The sequence below is a fragment of the Dipodomys ordii genome, unplaced genomic scaffold (assembly GCF_000151885.1).
Source record: "Dipodomys ordii isolate 6190 unplaced genomic scaffold, Dord_2.0 Scaffold138, whole genome shotgun sequence".
NCBI lineage: Eukaryota > Metazoa > Chordata > Mammalia > Rodentia > Heteromyidae > Dipodomys > Dipodomys ordii.
In genome coordinates this window covers 2,835,914-2,844,621 of record NW_012267354.1, presented here as the reverse complement: position 1 = coordinate 2,844,621, position 8,708 = coordinate 2,835,914, and positions in this window count along the sequence as shown.

The window sequence follows — 8,708 nt, the reverse complement described above, 5'->3', positions numbered from 1 at the left end:
TTGGAAGACTTACTCAAATGGTAAAGTGCCAGCTATGAGAAAAAAAAATCACTGAGAGCTTACAACCCTCAGTTCAAGCCTGGTACAGCAATAAATCAATAAATTAACCTGAAATATAATTAACGTTAACTTTATTTATATATAATTAAATTATGTTTTGATACATAAATGTACTATAAAGTGAGTTCTTTACTCAAGCTAAATTAATACACTCTTGTCTTCACACAGTTTTTATTTGATACATGTGCTAACAGCATCTGAATCTATTCTTAATGAATTTCCAATATGCAATACAGTATTAACTATTGTCATAACACTGTATATTCTATCTCTAGAATACTCATTGTATTTAATTACAACTTTGTATCCTTTGACCAACATCTCACTATAATTTCCCCAACTCCTGCTAACCAAAGTTCTATTCTATATAGGGAAGATAATGAAGTATTTTCCTTTCACAAATGGTCCATTTATCTTAGCATTATGATATCCAGCATCACACATGCTGTTGCAAATGTCAGAGCTCTTTGTGTCTAAGGATGAATAATATTAATTGCATAACTGCTTAGTCTTTCATCAGTTGACGCTTGAATTGTTTCTCAATCTTGAACTTGGTATTAATATTTCAAAGATCCTAAGTTTCTTTTATTTAGTTGTGTACTCTAGATGGTATAGCTCTACCTTTAATTTTGTATGAATTCCTAGTATGTTTCCCCCATAAAAGCTGTACTAACTTACATTCCCTCAACAAGGTACAAGGGTTTCTTTTTCTCTATACCCTCACCAAACCATTTTTTAAATCATTTTATCACAGGCACAAATATGAAGTAAAACCTTCTGTGGTTCTGATTTGCATTTCTGTGATCATTAGTAATGCTAACATTATTAGAAATATTCATTTTTAAAATTGTTTTATTATAGCCAGGAGCTGTGGCTCATGCCTGTAATCCTAGCTACTCAGGAGGCTTAGATCTGAGGGTCACTGTTGGAAGCCTGCCCAGGAAAGAAAGTCTGTGAGACTCTTTTTCTTTTTTTTTGGTCAGTCATGGGGCTTGAATTCTGTGCCTGGGCGCTGTCCCTCAGCTCTTCAGCTCAAGGCGAGCACTCTACTTTTTGAGCCACAGCACCACTTCCGGTTTTGTGCTGGTTTATTGGAGATAAGAGCCTTATGGACTTTCCTGCCCGGTCTGGCTTTGAACCACAATCCTCAGATCTCAGCCTCCTGAGTAGCTAGGATTACAGGTATGAACTATGTGAGACTCTTATCTCCAATTAACAATCAGAAAAACCAAAAGTGTAGCTGTACCTCCAAGTGGTAGTATGCTAGCCTTGACCAAAAGTGTTCAGGGACAGTGCCTTGGCCCTGAATTCAAGCCCACAACTAACCTAAAAAAGTAAATTGTTTAATTATCTTCAAGTAGTTGTACTGAATTTTTTAAAACTCTATACTGCTTGGCCATTTGTAGATCTTCTTTGTAAAATGTCTTTAGGTTCTTTGCCCATTTTTTAATGAGATTTATTTTGCTAAATAGTTGTATATATAAGGTATAGTTTGAAAATATTTTTCTCCCATGTTGTTTTACATTATGAATTGGCTCTCTTTCTGGGGAGAATTAGATGCAACACTATGTGTGCTTTAATGCCTAAGCTTTTACTGTCTTTAAATTTATCATTGCCAAAGCTGATTTTGAGGAGCTGTTCTGTTTTCATTCTTCTATTAGTTTTAGATTTCAGATCTCATGTTTCAATATTTAACATGTAATGAGCATTTAACAATAATCAATATTTTGAGTTGATTTATGTATGAAGTAGGTGTCCATTTATGTGTGAGGAGGTGTGAGGTAGGTGTCTGACTTCATTTTTTTTTGTATGTCAATGCCAAGTTTTCTTAACACCATTTATTGAAGAAACTGTCCTTTCCCCATTGTGTATTCCTGACCTTTTTTTGGTTAATCTTTTAAAATTTTATTGTAAAGATGATGAACAGAGGGGTTACAGTCAGGTAATGAGTACATTTCCATTTGGACACTGTCACCTCCTCCCTTACTTTCTCCCAGTTTTTCCCCTCCTAACTTCCTTCCCCCACAAATTGTATAGTTCATTTCCAACATGGTATATCCCACCATTTCTGTGCTTCCGGTCCCCTCCCCAAATCAGATAAACTTATATACAAGACAAAGGGTTAGAGGAAGTCAAAAATAGCAACAAAAGGGATTAAACCAAAGAAAAAAGGAATTCCTAGACTTCTTGTGGAAAATCATCTGTTTCCATCCAGCAGACATTATGATGGCAGAAAAAATTACATATGCAGCAATATTTATATACATATATATGATTATATTTTTGTACTGCCATGAAAGTGAAGAATGAATTCAACCAGAGATTCAACAGAATCCCCTCTGTTCTCTGTCCATCTCATGGGTCAGTGACTGTATGTTAGCTTGAAGCAATTTTCTTTACACATCAAAGGACACATGGCAAAGTGTGGGTGACAGGTATCAGAAAGTACTAGGATCACTGTACAAAGTCAAACACTCCAGGGTTTTTACTCAAACATAAAAGAAGGCAAACACACACACACACACACACACACACACACACACACACAACCAGAAGTTTTTCCCTGGTGTCAAGCTTTCTCCACACACACACCATATATTCATCCTTCCTGTGCCCAGATATAATCCTGCGGTCTCTCTAAGGTCCCATAAAATTAACTGACCATTTACACTTGGGTTTATTTGTAGGCCTATTCTTATCCATTGGTCTATATACTGTAGTACCTTGTTATTTTAATTAATATAGCTTTGCAGTAATTATTTTGAATTTAGTTCTCTGGATTCTATGATGCCAGTTCATAAATAATGAGAACAGAGTTTCTGAGAAAAAGAAATAAAGGTTTATCTATTTTCCAGGCAAAATGGAGACAGCAATGAGTTTCTATCTCAAAAACTATACTCTTACTCTCAAGTGAGGAGTATAGATTTTTAAAGGAAAAAAAACCAAGGACTTTGAGCTTCTGGATTATGTGCTGAGAGGTGTGATTTGGGGACAGATCCACTAAACTTGCCTTGGGTTTGCTAATGCCCCAATGTACCAGTCTTCATCTCCAGAGTTTTATCTTGCTGTTCTGAAGATTAATTAATTCCTGTGATCACTGAAGTAAGGAGAGAAGCATGGTATCCTTGATTAGAACTGAAAAGAATTCTTGAGTATCTTCACATGGAAGAATGGGAGAAGGGAGGGGAAAACAGGAAAGGGATTTTTTTTTAAAGAATATCCATTCAAAACTTGTTGCTGCAATTATGTTTATCACAGCATTACTCACCATAGCTAAGATATGAAATCAAAACAGATGCCCCTCAGTAGATGAATGGATCAAGAAAATGTGATTTAAGTTTTCTAATTTGGGGAGGGGAATGGAAAAAACTAAATGCTTAAGTAGGGATACAGGTTGACATGTTGTAACAATGAGATGTATAAGACACTGTGTTGAAAACAAACCACAACGTGTTGTGGGGGGAAGGGAGGAGTTGGAAAGGGGGGAAGGGAAGGAGGGATGGTAGGAGAAAAACAAAGAAGGAGGTAACAATGCTCGATAGGAAATGTACTCATTACCTTACTCATGTAACTGTAACCCCTGTCACTATTTTTACAATAAAAAATGTATAAAAAAAGAAAATGTGGTATATGTGTGTGTATATATATATATACATATATATATATATATCTATGAATTCTATGCTTCCATCAGAATGACACCATCCCATTTGTTAGGAAATGGAAAGATGGAAAAAATCATATTAAGTAAAGTAAGCAAGACCCAAAGAAATATAGGCCCTATGGTTTCCCTCATTTGCACTAACTAGTATATGTCTAGGATAGACATATAGCAGAAAAAGCTCAAAAGCTATGTACATATGACCATATAAGATGATGCTAAATGAAATGAACCCCAAGATATGGACACAAGGTCTTTCCTTGTTGTGGTGGTTTTAAACGTACTGTGTGATGTTTTTTTGTTTCCTTTGTATGTTCTTCTCCATATGGTATATATCCCCTGCTGTCACTGTACTTGATTTTGGAATCCTGCATCTTGTACATACATTTGTCTGATTTGGGGAGGAAAAGGAGAATAACAAAATGCTGAAACAAGGACACAGGATGACACATTGCAACAATGATACAAGACATCATATTGGAATTCAACTTTACAACTTTGGGGGTGGGAGGAGTGAGAGAAGTGGGAGAACAACAGGGGAAGGGGTAACAACGCTGGACAAACTATATGTACTCATTCCCTTATTCGTGTACTGTAACACCTCTGTACAGCTTCTTTACAATAAATAAAATTTTAAAAAGAAAAACTTGTTGCTGAATGCTGTTGACTCGTGCCTATAGTCCTAGCTACTTGGGAGGCTGAGATGGAAGTTCAAAGCCAGCCAGGGCAAAAAAGCCCATGACACTCCTATCTACAATTAACTACCTAAAAAACCAGAAGTGGAGCTGCGACTCAAATGGTAGAGTGTTAGCCTTGAGTATAAAAGCTCAGGGAGAGTGCCCAAGCCTTGAGTTCGAACCCCAAGACGGATATAAACACAAAGAATGGCATTTGGGACTTTTTTTTTTTTTTGGTCAGTCATGGGGCTTGAACACTGGGCTTGGCCACTGTCCCTCAGCTCTTCAGCTCAAGGTGAGCACTCTACACAGCACCACTTCTGGTTTTCTAGTGATTTATTGGAGATAATAGTCTTGTGGAAATTCCTGCCCTGGCTGGCTTTGATCCTTAGATCTCAGCCTCCTGAGTAGCTAGGATTACAGGCATAAGCCACTGGCACCCGGCTTGGCATTTGGGACTTTCTAGAATAAGCTAAAGCTCCACAGAGGGCAAAATGCTGTAACAGTGTCTATGTCATGATTTCTTCTTACTTTCCAGAGAATCGCCATATGAAATTGTGTGCAGATATATATCATCATCATTGGTTCCTTATTCAAAAAGATTTTAGCTCAATCCACATGTTTTCTGCCAGTAAAGTAGAAATGGTTTTAAATCATGCAAATGGAATTATCTTCCAAACTATACTCGTCACTGTGGAGAGCATTTTTGTGAATTACATGTATATTTTTGGAGGTGATGGGGAAAAAAATCTATACACATTATTCTCGTATTTTTGGCCTCTACAAATGTTATAATTATTTCAAATGGAATGCCAAATACAATAGTTGCTTTTTATTTGGGAAAGTTCTAGACAATAGAGGCTTTCAGAATGCTGTTTACCAGTCTTCACTAATGTAAGGTCCATTCCTGGATGGGGAGCAGACCCCGCCCAGTACCTGCGTTACCTAGGCAACTGGGACACCTGGAAGAGGTCACATCTGAATCTGATGTGGCCACACCTTTCTCCCACCTGCTCCCACCTCTTACCTGGTCCCACTTCCCTTTACCTGGGCACACCTTTCCCCGCCCCCTACCCTATATAAGGCCTAACTCAGGGCCAGACGCTCCCTTTTGCCAGCCGCATGGAATGTCAACCTTGCCTGGTCCCAGCAGTTCTAATAAATAAACCTACACCTTACCTGAATACGACATGCGTGGTGCTGTTCTTACTCAGCTACCTCTTTTTTAAAAACCTAACAACTAACAGTCTTCTTACAGCAGTTCAGGTCTTGCCATCAGCCAGAGTGTCTTCTAAATTTCTTTTTTATTTTTGGTCTGGTCATGGGGCCTGAACTCTGGACCTGGGCGCTGTCCCTCAGCTCTTCAGCTCAAGGCTAGCACTCTACCATTTGAGCCACAGTGCCACTTCCATCTTTTTGCTTTTTGCTTATGTGGTGCTGAGGAATCAAACCCTGGGCCTCAGTCACGCAAAGCAAGCTCTCTATCACTGAGCCACCTTCCCTGCCCATGTCTTGTAAATTTCTAAAAGATGGAGAAACTGATAGTATCAGGCAGTGTAAAAGAACTAATAAACAATGGCCTCAAGTCACATGTTATACCAAATATTAATTTCTCATTAATTTTTGTTAAGATATAAATCTAAGTCATTTACAAGTTAGAAAATATGGCAAAAAAATCAAAATTCCCTTTCTTGTGACTAATCCAGGCACTTTGAAACATGGCATTACTTGAACCATAAGAATAAGAAAACCCAGGTTCGTTTCTAGCTCTCTGCTCTCTCTGTTCATTTCTAGCTCTCTCTCTCTGTTCATTTCTAGCTCTCTCCCTCTCTCTCTGTTCTATTCTAGCTCTCTCTCTGTTCTTACCTCTCTCTCTCTGTTCTTTTCTAGCTCTCTCTGCTCTAGCTCTTTCCTCTCTTTTCCAGCTCTCTCTCATTCCCAGCCACGTGGAGTGCCAACCTTGCCTAGTCCCAGCAGGTCTACTGAATAAGCCTACCCCTTACCTGAATACCACTTCTGACGGCCTTTTGCGAACCGGTCTGTCTGCAGCGGAATCAGCGCATCGATACCATTGCTGCCTTCACATCCACGTCCACACCACTTCTCTACTCTGGTGAGTGAAACTACTCTATGGCTCTCTGTTGCTCAGTCTCTGTCCAGACGTGGCGCCACGCCAGAGAGCTCCTACGGCCTTTAGCTGAAAGGCCAGTCACCTCTGAAGCCGAGGACGCTTGGCTTTGGGGGCTTGGCCATTTCTCTCTAGAGGGCTCTGGGGGAAGTCGGGACGCCGCTTCTGCCTGGTCAGCTCTCCTTCACTCACCAGACTGACTCTACTCATTTAATGGGGTGCTGCAAATCACGCCTGAGCCGTGAAACCCCTTTGAAATGCCTCCTGCGCTCCCTGGAAAGCCAGAGAGCCTAATTTTATGCCATTCTCAGAAGTACACAGTTTTTGCTACTGCAATGGTAAATGATCGGAAGTCTGTTTACTTTCGGGCTCTCTTTGCTCTCTCTCTGCCATTCATGTCCAACTTTCCCTATCTCTCCCTTTCTCTTTTCTACATTTTGGCTTGTGCCCTGAAGAGTGTGACGGCAGGCTGGGTCCCAGGGACCCCCCTCTAGGTTCCCTCTCAAAGGCTAGCTAATGTAGGCTTGATCTATTTGTTCAGGCTTTCTTTGCATTTTTTCAGAAATTCGCCATCTTGAATTCGCCATCTTGGCCACGTGGTGGGTTAAGGGTTTGGCCCCATGTGACCCTTAACCTTCCACTAAGTTTACTACTCCATCTATTCTAAGGTGCCTTGCTAACAAGTTGCTCTTTTCACAGGCCCTAGTAACTGAGGCCCAACCACCTGATGTGCTTTGTTAGCAAAGATGTCTAAACGTTGTCAAAATTTTAGGTTTTGAGTTTTGCCTTTTTTGTTTTGTGTTGTGTATTCTACTACTGACTACATGGTTCTAAAATACTGGGCATATCTATGCTAAAATTCTCATCACATCTAATGAGTTTTGTCATTTCAGAATATTTGTTGGCAATTCTTGATAAGAACCAGGTAAGCTCTACTTATTCTACTTGATCTCCTTGTTGCCTTAATTGGAAATAATAAAGGGCTTTTGTGGCAAAGATTGCAGTTCAAAGCCTGCCCGGGCTGAAAAATCCCTAAGACTCTATCTCCCAGCTAAACTCTGCAAGTGGTACTATAACTCAAAGTGGTTCAGTGCTAGCCTTGAGCAGAAGTGCTCAGGAACAGTGCCCAGGCCTTGAGTTCAAACCTCCTTGAATACTATTGGTACTATAACTCAAAGTGGTTCAGTGCTAGCCTTGAGCAGAAGTGCTCAGGGACAGTGCCCAGGCCTTGAGTTCAAACCTCCTTGAATACTAGTGGTACTATAACTCAAAGTGGTTCAGTGCTAGCCTTGAGCAGAAGTGCTCAGGGATAGTGTCCAGGCCTTGAGTTCAATCCTCCTTGAATACCAACTGGGACAAGCCATCCCAGCAACGAGCACCTAGACTCAGCCAGTCTGGAGAACAAGGGAACATGGAGAGGAGTAAGAGGAGATGATGTCACATCAGCTACTTTGTGCTTGCCCTTTCAAAATTAACCAGAGCCGGGAGGTCAGTGGAAGTAAGAAGCCTGCCCATCTAATATCTATACCTGTGTACCTATTAACTGAACAGGAATTTATATTCTTGCCTTTGTCACCTGACTTCTCTATCTAGTAGCCAGATGTCAGAAGTAGCTAGGGACATTTCTAACAACATTTTCAGCACAAGTCCTTCCTCTTGCCATTTATTTGCCTTCTAGTATTTTTTTCCAGCCCCTCAATGCTCATGAGACTTCTCCTGACTTCATCTAAGGATTCAACGCCACCAAGGGACAGCTACTGCCCACTGCCTTCTCTGGGAGGGGACCAAATTCCAGCCTTTTTACCCCTATTGTCGACGCCCCTTGTCAGCAGGAAGTAGCCAGAGAGAATCCTCGACCTATTTCATGATTATTAAAAGGCTGGAATGTAAGGTCCACCCCTGGATGGCAAGCAGACTCCACCCTCCTCGCAGCAAAGTCTCCACCCAGTACCTGCGTTACCTAGGCAACTGGGACACCTGGAAGAGGTCACATCTGCATCCGCTGAGGTCACATCTGAATTTGATGTGGCCACACCTTTCTCCGCCCATACCCTACATAAGGCCTAGCCCAGGCCCAGATGCTCTCTTGCTCTTGCTCTTCTTTTCTAGCTCTCTCTGCTCTCTCTCTGCTCTAGCTCTTTCCTCTCTCTTTCCTCTTTCCCAGACACGTGGAGCGCCAACC